The sequence below is a fragment of the Triticum aestivum genome, chromosome 2D, assembly GCF_018294505.1.
Source record: "Triticum aestivum cultivar Chinese Spring chromosome 2D, IWGSC CS RefSeq v2.1, whole genome shotgun sequence".
Lineage (NCBI taxonomy): Eukaryota > Viridiplantae > Streptophyta > Magnoliopsida > Poales > Poaceae > Triticum > Triticum aestivum.
Window position 1 is genome coordinate 322,645,637 of NC_057799.1, and position 12,827 is coordinate 322,658,463.

A 12,827-nucleotide genomic window follows, 5' to 3' on the forward strand; every position below is an offset into this window, starting at 1 on the left:
AGCAAGTTGGATGCACACCCACTTAGTTTCTTTTGTTGAGCTTTCATACATTTATAGCTCTAGTGCATCCATTGCATGGCAATCCCTACTCCTTGCATTAACATCAATTGATGGGCATCTCCATAGATCATTGATTAGCCTCATTGATGTGAGACTTTCTCCTTTTTTTGTCTTCTCCACATAACCCCCATCATCATATTCTATTCCACCCATAGTGCTATGTCCATGGCTCGCGCTCATATATTGCGTGAAGGTTTATAAAGTTTGAGATTACTAAAGTATGAAACAATTGCTTGGCTTGTCATCGGGGTTGTGCATGATGAGAGCATTCTTGTGTGACAAAAATGGAGCATGACTAAACTATATGATTTTGTAGGGATGAACTTTCTTTGGCCATGTTATTTTGAGAAGACATAATTGCCTAGTTAGTATGCTTGAAGTATTATTATTTTTATGTCAATATGAACTTTTATCTTGAATCTTTCGGATCTGAATATTCATACCACAATTAAGAAGAATTACATTGAAATTATGCCAAGTAGCACTCCGCATCAAAAATTCTGTTTTTATCATTTACCTACTCGAGGACGAGCAGGAATTAAGCTTGGGGATGCTTGATACGTCTCCAACGTATCTATAATTTTTGATTGCTCCATGCTATATTATCTACTGTTTTGGACAATATTGGGCTTTATTATCCACTTTTATATTATTTTTGGGACTAACCTATTAACCGGAGGCCCAGCCCAGAATTGCTGTTTTTTGCCTATTTCAGAGTTTCGCAGAAAAAGAATATCAAACGGAGTCCAAACGGAATGAAACCTTCGGGAGCGTGATTTTTGGAACGAACATGATCCAGGAGACTTGGACCCTACATAAGAGAAGCTTCCAGGAGGCCACGAGATAGGAGGGCGCGCCCACCCCCCAGGGCGCGCCCTCCACCCTCGTGGGCCCCATGTTGCTCCACCGACGTACTTCTTCCTCCTATATATACCTACGTACCCCCAAACGATCAGATACGGAGCCAAAAACCTAATTCCACCGCCGCAACCTTCTGTACCCACGAGATCCCATCTTGGGGCCTGTTCCGGAGCTCCGCCGGAGGGGGCATCCATCACGGAGGGCTTCTACATCAACACCATAGCCTCTCCGATGAAGTGTGAGTAGTTTACCTCAGACCTTCGGGTCCATAGTTAGTAGCTAGATGGCTTCTTCTCTCTTTTTGGATCTCAATACAATGTTCTCCCCCTCTCTCGTGGAGATCTATTCGATGTAATCTTCTTTTTGCGGTGTGTTTGTTGAGACCGATGAATTGTGGGTTTATGATCAAGATTATCTATGAACAATATTTGAATCTTCTCTGAATTCTTTTATGTATGATTGGTTATCTTTGCAAGTCTCTTCGAATTATCAGTTTGGTTTGGCCTACTAGATTGATCTTTCTTGCAATGGGAGAAGTGCTTAGCTTTGGGTTCAATCTTGCGGTGTCCTTTCCCAGTGACAGTAGGGGCAGCAAGGCACGTATTGTATTGTTGCCATCGAGGATAACAAGATGGGGTATTTATCATATTGCATGAATTTATTCCTCTACATCATGTCATCTTGCTTAAGGCGTTACTCTGTTTTCATGAACTTAATACTCTAGATGCATGCTGGATAGCGGTCGATGAGTGGAGTAATAGTAGTAGATGCAGGCAGGAGTCGGTCTACTTGTTTCGGACGTGATGCCTATATACATGATCATACCTAGATATTCTCATAACTATGCTCAATTCTATCAACTGCTCAACAGTAATTTGTTCACCCACCGTAAAATACGTATGCTCTTGAGAGAAACCACTAGTGAAATCTATGGCCCCCGGGTCTATCTTCATCATATTAATCTTCCAACACTTTGTTATTGCCTTTGTTTTACTTTGCTTTTATTTACTTTGCATCTTTATCATAAAAATACCAAAAATATTATCCTATCATATCTATCAGATCTCACTCTCGTAAGTGACCGTGAAGGGATTGACAACCCCTTATCGCGTTGGTTGCGAGGATTTATTTGTATTGTGCAGGTGCGAGGGACTCGCGCGTAGCCTCCTACTGGATTGATACCTTGGTTCTCAAAAACTGAGGGAAATACTTATGCCACTTTGCTGCATCACCCTTTCCTCTTCAAGGGAAAACCAACACTGTGCTCAAGAGGTAGCATTGCGCTTGAACAAATTGTCGTCACGACACCATAACAGAGAAGATGGGTCGGCATTTTCAGGCTGTGGTCCTCAGACCATGCAAGAGTAGAAGCCCTGAGCAATGGCTTCAGATTCGGTCTTGGGTTGAAGATTTTTATAGAGAATATCACCCCAAGGACGCTTGATGGCATTCTTTTCAGCGTATTCCTTGGTCACGAATCTGTACTTGAACCATTGCTTGGCCCAATATCTGCGAATCCATTGGATTCTCGTTTTGCGTTGGCCATAGCTCTCTTCAGGATCTGTTTTATATAACTCATAGAGATCTTTGGGCAGATCCTTTGAGGTGCCCCCATGGTGCTGTCTGCCGCCCTTTCTTGCTGACTTTTCTATGGCCATGAAGTTCAAACTGGATGGCTTCAGAACTTGCAAAGGCTTCCGTCTGCTGGTCAGACAGGAACTGGCTTCGGGAGAATTGATGTGTCGCTGTAAGAATTCTGCAAATGAATGCAGACTATGAGAACCAAGGGATTCTCCCACGGACATGTACCTGTGATAGCGTTAGAGGTGCGAGGGAAGGGGAAGAGGTCATATGCATTCTCAGAAGATTTCGAAGATAAATCAGTTTGAAGACATTGACCTCATAGCGCGAAGACATTCACTTATTTGTTGAGAGTTGGTTCCAGATTTGTACGAATCCAAGAATAGGTACAAGTGAGGAATCTAACTTGTTGTGAAGCATAAGTGAATATGCTAGGCATGATATGAGATGCAGAACAGGATAGATTCAATTTTGTAGGCATGGAAGCCACTTTTGGTGGAGAAGGATGAATCTATCGGATCAAAAAGGCAGTAGAAAGTAAGTTTTAATTACCACACGAAGAACTGCTAGATGGAGTGGAGTGGGAGGCCGAGTAGTTCAATCTCCCGTGCCCTAACTTGGCGACGGAAGACACCTACGACGGCGGCGCAAGAGACGAGGTCTGCGGCCGGCGTGAGGACGGCGTCGGTGAGGTCGCGGCAGCTAAGCGCTTCGTCGCCGGCGTCGTCGAGAGCTAGCGGTGGCGCTAGGGTTTGTGCGAGGTGGAGAGGTGCAGAAGGATTTTGACCGTGATGTGATGTGTATTTATAAGGAAAGGGACAGCACAGCGCAATTACGCAGGTGCCCCTAGCGGTTCACATCTGAAGGACACGTGGCAAACATGCAACACATTGGAAGTTGTTCCATGTTCTCACGCACGCCTGGACTGTCGGGTGGTTGTTCCGACTTCTCCGGGTTTCAGGCAATAAGGGTATAGCATTTAAAATAGATCCAATTTTTGTCTCTGTATCTTCTGCTGACAAGGACACAGAGAAGACATTCAACAGTTTCAATAGAATGCATATGATTTGGATAGATAGAATTTGAGTTAGAAGCATAGAATAGGTTGGGGTCCGATCACATTCACTTAGATCAAAAGATTCAAGCATGAAGACATAGCTATAAGTGAATGTTGTAGAGGACAGAACACAATTATATGTGTATATCAGACTGAGACCAAATCAACATTTTGAAGATAAACATGAAGTCAAAACAATGTTGAAGACAAACCAAATGCGAAGACTTTGAAAATGTAACGCCAAATGAAACACTTCAAACAAAGTTTGGTGGTGGCGTTACCCATCGTATAGGAAGTATTAGACCCAGACACGGCGCACAATTATCGTGGCGCTCCGAAGTCAAATTCTGCATTAATGTATTCACACTTAGAGTGTATGTCTTCATTGATTGAAGATATACATCACTTCGTGTGTTGCACATCTAAGTCATCAATATGCATAAGTGTTAGGATGTGTGTCCAATCACAGGACATTTGAGGATTCCAAGATATTTAGCTCACACCGCAACTTGCAAAACCTTTTCTCATCCAAGGGCTTTGTGAAGATATCTGCCAATTGCTCTTCAGTGTTGACGTGAATGATATCAATATCTTCCTTCATGACATGATCTCTGAGAAAGTGATGACGAATTTCAATGTGCTTTGTCTTCGAGTGCTGAACTGGGTTGTTGGCAATCTTGATGGCGCTTTCATTGTCGCAGTAGAGTGGCACATGCTTCAGGTGGACACCATAGTCCTTAAGAGTTTGCTTCATCCAGAGAAGCTGAGCACAGCAAGATCCAACAGCAATGTATTCAGATTCAGCAGTGGAGAGAGATACACAGTTCTGCTTCTTTGAAGACCAACAGACAAGTGATCGTCCCAGAAAGTGACATGTGCCTGATGTGGACTTGCGATCAACCTTGTCACCAGCATAATCAACATCTGAGAATCAACTAGATCAAACTCTGAGCCCTTTGGATACCATAATCCTAGTGTTGGGGTGTAAGCCAAATATCGAAGAATTCGCTTCACAGCTAAGTGATGCGATTCCTTTGGTGTCGCTTGGAACCGGGCACACATGCAAACACTAAGCATTATATCTGGCCTAGATGCACATAAATAAAGTAAAGAACCAATCATGGAGCAGTACACCTTTTGATCGAACTCTTCACCATTGGCATCAGGACTCAGATGACTCTTGGTTGGCATTGGCGTCGTGTACCCTTTGCAATCTTGCATTCCAAACTTCTTCAGGCAATCTTTGAGGTATTTTTCTTGAGATATGAAGATGTCGTTGCTCTACTGACGAATTTGAAGACCAAGGAAGAACTTCAGCTCACCCATCGTGGACATCTGATATTGCTCTTGCATCATGTGTCCAAACTCATCACTGTATCTCTTGTCAGTGCAGCCGAAGATAATGTCATCCACATAGATTTGGCATACGAATAGTTCTCCATCATATGTCTTCGTGAAGAGTGTAGGATCTAGAGAACCAGGTTTGAAGCCTTTGCTCTTCAGGAAGTCTTTGAGTGTGTCATACCAAGCACAAGGGGCTTGTTTGAGGCCATACAGTGCCTTGTTGAGCTTGTATACCATATCAGGATGTCTTGGATCTTCAAATCCAGGAGGTTGTGCAACATACACTTCTTCTTCAATCTTGCCATTGAGAAAGGCACTCTTCACATCCATTTGATACAGAAGGATGTTGTGATGGTTGGCATAGGCTAGCAGTATGCGAATGGCTTCAAGCCTAGCCACCGGGGAAAATGTTTCATCGAAGTCAATTCCTTCAGCTTGAGTGTATCCTTGAGCAACAAGACAAGCCTTGTTTCTGACAACTTGACCATGCACATCTTGCTTGTTGCGATATATCCATTTGGTGCCTATGATGTTGGGCTTGCGAGGATTAGGACGCTTGACCAATTCCCACACATTGTTTAGCTCGAACTGTTGAAGCTCTTCTTGCATAGCTTGAATCCATTTAGGTTCCATGAAGGCTTCAGCAACTTTCTTGGGTTCAGATATTGAAACAAATGCAAAATGCCCACAGAAATTTGCTAGCTGTGTTGCTCTTGAACGAGTGAGTGGACCAGGTGCATTGATGCTATCAATTATCTTCTCAATCTGAACTTCATTTGCAACACGAGGATGAACTGGACGAAGATTTTGCTCTTGCTGATCATTGTCTTCATCATGAGTATTGGCTTCAGGCTAATTATTGTCTTCAGGTTGATTAGGCACAGAAATAATAAGTTCCTCTTCAGCCTGTGCCTCAGAAGGTATGATTTCTCCAGTTCCCATAAGCTTGATGGATTCACCAGGTGGAACTTCATCTAGCACATTTGGCAGGTGCTCTCTTTGCAAGCCGTTAGTCTCATCAAACCGCACATCCATAGTTTCAACCACTTTATAGTGAAAGAGGTTGAAGACTCTGTAGGAGTGCAAATCCTTTCCGTAACCAAGCATAAAACCTTCATGTGCTTTCGGTGCAAATTTTGAAGTGTGATGTGGATCCTTGATCCAGCACCTAGCACCAAATACTCTGAAGTAACTTACATTTGGCTTCTTATCAGTCAGGAGCTCATAGGATGTTTTCTTCAGAAGCTTGTGAAGATAAACACGGTTGATGACATGGCATGCAGTATCAATGGCTTCGGGCCAGAACTTCCTTGGAGTCTTGTATTCATCAAGCATCGTCCGAGCCATCTCAATGAGTGTTCTATTCTTGCGCTCCACGATGCCATTCTGCTGAGGTGTATATGGAGCAGAAAACTCATGAGTGATGCCTAATGTATCCAGGTAAAGGTCGAGGCCGGTGTTCTTGAACTCTGTGCCGTTGTCACTTTTGATGTGCTTGATCTTTATGCCATAGTTCGTCATGGCACGATTGGCAAAGCGTCTGAAGACATCTTGCACTTCATTCTTGTAGAGGATTATATGCACCCATGTATATCTTGAGTAATCATCAACAATGACGAAGCCATAGAGGCAAGCAGTGGTAGTGAGAGTAGAGTAGTCAGTAGGGCCAAAGAGATCCATGTGAAGCAGCTCAGAGGGTTGAGATGTAGTCATGATTGTCTTCGTGGGATGCTTGGCCCTTGTCATCTTTCCAGCTTCGCAGGCACCGCACAGATGATCCTTCTTGAACTTGACGCCCTCAATGCCAACGACGTGTTTCTTCTTTGGTAGTGTGTACAAGTTCCTCATGCCCGCATGTTGTCATGACCGGTTTTTCAATAAAATAATTATTGAGAGACCAATCCCTTTTACGGACCAGCGAAGAAGAATTCCTTCTCACTGGTAGACAATAATCTTGGTCACAGAAGAAAAATACCAGGAGTACTAAATATAACACAAGGTTGAGCAGAGACTGCCCAATAATTTATTACAGGCACGCCGATAAAACAATACGGCGGATAGGGTGGCAAACTTCTAACTCACGATAATAACGGTGGTGGAAATATCATCGCGAAGCGAGTGATATGATTCCAGAATACTACAACTCATCGAGCGTCGGAGTGAGGCTCGAGGAGACTTATTGCGGGTGGCGGAAGCGTAAACAACATAAGTGACCAATATCCGGGATCGCGCAGGACTGACTGGGACTCCTCTAGGCATCGGACGCGCTATCAAACTCTTCATCCAAGAGATCACCTTCGTCAACATCTGGCCAAAACAACAAGCCAGGTGAGTACTATGAAAGTACTCGCAAGACAGTTCGGACATAAGGTATAACAAATGTAAACATGAAGCACATGAATAAGTTAACCAGTGCGATTAGACATAAATAAATACTGGGTGCCAAGCGAGGGTCTGAATGACGCCTCGAGCGGAAACTGCAGAATAGTAATACTGGTGCCAAACGAGTGTCTGAAAGACTCCTCGAGCGGAAAATGCGAAATAATAATGCGGGTGCCAAACGAGTGTCTAAAAGACTCCTCGAGCGGAAAATGCGGAATAATAATGCGGGTGCCAAACGAGTGTCTGAAAGACTCCTCGAGAGGTAAATGCAGAATAATAATGCCACAGTCGGGCGTCGGGGCGACACCACATAAAGGGCTTATAACAGAAAGTAAAGACAGTGCATGTCGCAGTCGGACGTCTGAGCGACATCACATAAAGGGCTTATATCGAAAGTGAGAAACGAGTACACGCCACAGTCGGACGTCTGCGCGACGTCACCTAAAGGGCTTATATCACATCTCATTATTACAACAGTTCGGAGACATAAATTATCACAAGCATGAGACACAAAATAAAGTTAGTCCATCCACTGGAATAACAATAAATCTGAAATTTTACCACTTGAGCTTGTTCACCGGGGACTAGTGTTTCACACGGATAGATATGGATATAATGTTTACCCTACTGATCATGGATACGATGATTTGGAAAGAATTGACTCTGCAGAGTTTGTACTTAACCACAGCCAACGGATTTCAGTAGTCACGGGGACTAGTTCCGTCTGCGGTGTTTTGGAGGAAACACGTCTAACCAGTACACACCCAATTCAACCATCCGAAGCCAGGGATCACCCTCGGCGACGTTCAAGAAAAACCTTGAGACGGGGAGGCTACAACCTCGCGTAGCATGGGATCAAATTTATATACGCGCGCTCTAAGGGGGTGCCCCCCTCTCGGTCCCAACCGGAAACACCCATGCCCCCTGACCGAATGACTGGCTTTAATCCTGGGCCAAGGTACCATCATCCCGGCCTCTCTGTTTGGTGTGTACACGGAAAGAGGTTACCAACTTACTAAACCGCATCCTGGCAATGAGACATGTGGTAGTACGGAAAGGGGAAGGGACGGTAACACGGCTCCAACCATGTTAACATCGGAAAAGTCGGATGACGCAAGGCTGGCATGCTACAACAGTACCACCTTGCTGCCCTTCATGTCATCACATGATTAGGCCATCTCTCATCAGAGATCATCGCAACTTCGGAACATGCGGGAAAAGAACGACAACGTAGCTCCAACCACGTTAACGTCGCAGAGAGTCGGATGACGCAAGGCTGGCATGCTACAACAGTACCACCTTGCTGCCCTTCATGTCACCACATGATTAGGCCACCTCTCAACAGAGGTCATCGCAACTTTGGGACAACCGGGTCGTTGCCGTACAAGCAACGAGGTTTTTACCGACACTCATATGCCACACACAAATTCTCACGTGAACATGCAAAACACCTGTCATATCAAATGTTCAAAACATGCTTGCCTGGTTCGGAGAAGTCGGAGTCTAGCTCGGCGAAGTTCGCGGCTCCGTCACCCCTCCCGGAACCTACGGCAAATCACGAAACGGGCACTAACGTGAAAACCAACACATACACAGAAACTTTTCCAATTATTTTTCAAATAAATCCCATAAAAAACTAGACAAAATTTGAAGATTTTCAGAAAAAGAATCACTCAAAAATACCTTTTTACTAAAAAGTTATAAAGGTTTCTGTCCAGGGACTTATCTGTAATGAAACAGAAAAGTTCCAGGGTTTTAACTGAGAAAACAGAAAACGCTTCGGCTGGGAATGCGCAAGCGCAAGGGAGGAAACGTATTTTGCCCGAAGGCGCCAACAGAAAACGGTTCGCGAATAAAAGAACAGAGGCTGACATGCGGGGTCCACATGTCAGGTTTGAAAAGCTCGCCGGCGCCCGAAGACTGCGGTGGACGCCGGCGTCGAACCACGGCGAGTTAGGAGAAACGGAGGGTACCAAGAGCTTTAGCGTCCTCTTCCGCGTCGGTGGGTGGTGGACTCGTCCAACGGGGAGCACTATGTCGACGGCGACACTTTCTCCGGCGGACGGTGGCTCGGGTGAGGATGGGGAACTCCGGTGGAGGGCTGCAAGCTTCAAATTGAAGTGCGGGTCAGAAAGAGGGATGCATGGTGAAGCTACTGGCAAGAGAATGGAGGCGGAGGAGCACACACGGGGGCGAATCGGGCTGGATCCCGTGGCGGGTCGCGGCGGCCGGAGTCGAGGAAGGAGACCTCCTCGGGGCTCTTCCAGTGGCTAGGCGTGCTCTAGGGGGAGTGCAGGGCTGGTGGGTGCTCGAGTTGAAGCTCGGGGCCCCTATTTATAGGCAGATCGACGGGATGGCCATGAACGGTGAATCTCTGGCGAGTGATTACGGCGGAGCAGTGGGTTGGCAGGGGGCTTGAGCGGTCGGGCAGCATCAGTGGATGTTACTGGACTCGATTTGCAGCTAAACGGGGTCAGTCTTGGCGTAATGGCGTCGGTCCACGGTGAGGTGACCGCACGGCCTCAACGGCGGCAGAGAGCGCGCTCCACGCCCTGCGGTTCACGACGAGAGCGGCAGCGCGTTCGGGGGAGTGGAAGGCCATGCGGCGAGCTCCGGTGGTTTGGGCGGCGCTGGGTGGCGTCGTCGGCGCCGTGTCTCCCGCTGGCGCCCGCAAAGCCGCCGCCGGCGTTGGTCACGGGGTGGCGCACCTTCTGCTGCTCATCGCCGACGCCCGCAAGGTGCCAGGCACTCGTGCGGTGCAGGAACAAGGGGGCGAGGACGAGGAGCAAGGCGACGCGGTGGCACTGGCGAGATCGATGTCCATCTCTGAAGAAAACGACAGTGAGCACTGAACTGAATCTCTGAACCTTCTGAACTTTGACAAAGACAGTGCACTGCAGGTGTTCGACAGAAGGTTTTGGCTATGAGATAAATTTTTCTGGAGCTGTAACTTGGTGAGATGATCACTCAAAGCACCCAGGGGCTGCCTGAATTTACTTGGAATTTTTGGAGAAGGTTTTGAATGAATTTCACCAAATTTGCCAAATCTGGTCCAAACTTGCAGCAGGTGTAGTTTGAAATTTTTGAACTGAAGACTAGTGGATCTTCATGGTTCCAGGTTGAGGGTTCAAAGGACTAGGAGGGGAAAGAAGTTTGGTGGTAAAAGTCCAAACAGAAAATGGAGTTCCTTTGTAAATCCCCAAGTGGTAGAATAGAAGGCAGAAATTTGTTTGAATGAAATTTGAATGGGAATAATCACATGGGGAGGTTCAACTTGCTGGATTAGGTGTAAAACATGATCCAAAGGTGAGGGAAGGATTTGGGGAGAGGATTTGCACAAATGTCATGGTAAGAAGGGAAAGTTGAAAGTGGTGAAGGACTTTCCAAAAGCCATAGTGCAAATTCAAAAAGATTTTCAGGAGTTATTTTCCCAAATGAAAAACATTTTGTTTTGAGTCCAAATGAAAAGTAAGAACTTCCAAGACCAAAGGCAGATCTTGGGTGAATCCAAACAAAACTTTTGCCATAAGGAAAAATGTATGAGAGGGAGAGTTCTCTTAAAGAAAAATTTAAATTGCTCCCCTCAAGTCAAAATAGAAATCTTTTTTGAAAAAACCAAATAAAAACTTGGGTGTCACACATGTCCTAGCCTCCGATGCCAGAGCCAGCACTCTGAAGCTTTTGCTAGAAGACCTACGGCCAACTGTGGTCCTGCTGAGAAATCTACCATATACTGATCATCTTTCCGATACCTTTCAAAGACTAGAGACTTGTCAGATTCCACTAGAACAAGGCAACGATATTTTCCAAATATCACAATCATGTTCAAATCACAAAGCATTGAGACAGACATTAAGTTGAAACCAAGGGATTCAACAAGCATCACTTTATCCATGTGCTGATCCTTTGAGATTGCAACTCTACCTAGACCCAATATCTTGCTTTTACCAGTATCAACAAATGTGATGTGACTCTTGTCAGATGGACGTAGTGTTGAATCCATCAGAAGACTTCGATCACCAGTCATGTGGTTAGTGCATCCACTGTCCATAATCCATTCTGAAGACTTTGGTGTCATACCCTACAGTGCAGTTAGGGGGATAGGCTTCACCAAGGGTATTGTGAAGCATAAACATTTGACAAACAAGCGGATTATCAAAGCTTAGATCCAGGTTAGGACTGATATGATGACTGGCAAGCGATTCAGGAACAAAATACATAGTAAGACCATTTGGGCATTTTATCTTGTGCCATACAAGATGTTTTAGGTCCCCAGCAATAGCATCGGACGCCTTTGATTTCCGGCTAGAGACCTTTCCCTGCAAAAGAGAGTTAAGTTTTCTTAACCACCCACATTTTCAGGGGTGGCTTCGAAGCAATGAGTCTAAGTGCAGCATCTGAGAACTTCGGCATTGGAGCCCTAGCAAATAGCCTTGCAGGTGGTGAATAATACTCATATGAATAAGCAGAAAAGTTCTTAGTTTTATGAACATAGCGGTTTGAAGAAACACGCTCATATTCATAAGCCTGAGTATGATTTCCCTGCAAAACATTGGCGTTGGGGTGACTCTGGTGAGTCCTCTGTCTGTATGAAGCCTTTGGTCCATATGAAGCCTTTGGTCTAGGGTTTGTCTTCTTCCCTGGTGGTGTCATGATGACATTCACAGGAAGATTCTCAAGACACTTTTTGGGCACCCAGATCTTCTTCATGGGTGGTCCATTCCTGCAGTTAGTACCAATATACCTGGCAAACACTTAACCATTCTGATTCTTAAACAGTTTATAGTTTGCATCAAAGGATTCATCAATGATAATCGGGTTAGCACAAGTGAAGCTAGATAAGGTGGATGGGTCCACTGAAGATCCCTTTGCAGCAACCCATATGGTTTTGGGGTACTGCTCAGGCTTCCAGTAAGAAGCATCAACATTCATTTTCCTCTCGAACCCAACACCCTCTTTCCTAGGGTTTCGGTTCAGAATCTGCTTTTTGAGGACATCACGTAGTGTCTGATGCCCTTTGAGACTTTTGTACATCCCAGTCTCAAGCAATGTCTTCAGCCTGGCATTTTCATCAGCAATAGTAGTGGCATCCTCAGCAGAGGGGTTAGTTACCACATCAGCAGTTGAAGATATTGCAGCAGTAGTAGTAGTGGAACATTCAGCAACAGAAGTAGCGTTATCACGCTCAAGGAATTTTAGACATGGTGGTTCAAATCCTTCCTGAGCGGGACTGATCTGTTGAGCACGAAGTGACTCGTTCTCTTTTTGAAGATCTTCATGAACTGCTCTCAATTTCTCGAGTTCTTGCTTCCTTTGAAGATAATCATAGGAAAGCTTTTCATAAGTTGTTGAGAGCGTTTCATGACGACTTTCAAGTTCGTCGTACTTAACATGAAGATTTTTGATGTCTTCAATTAAGGACTGAGATCGGGTCATTTCCGCGTCCAACGGGTCATCGCTTTTGTCTAATAGTTTTTTAATATGTTCCATAGCTTTCTGTTATTCAGTTGCAATTTTAGCAAGTGTTTTGTAGCTAGGTTTG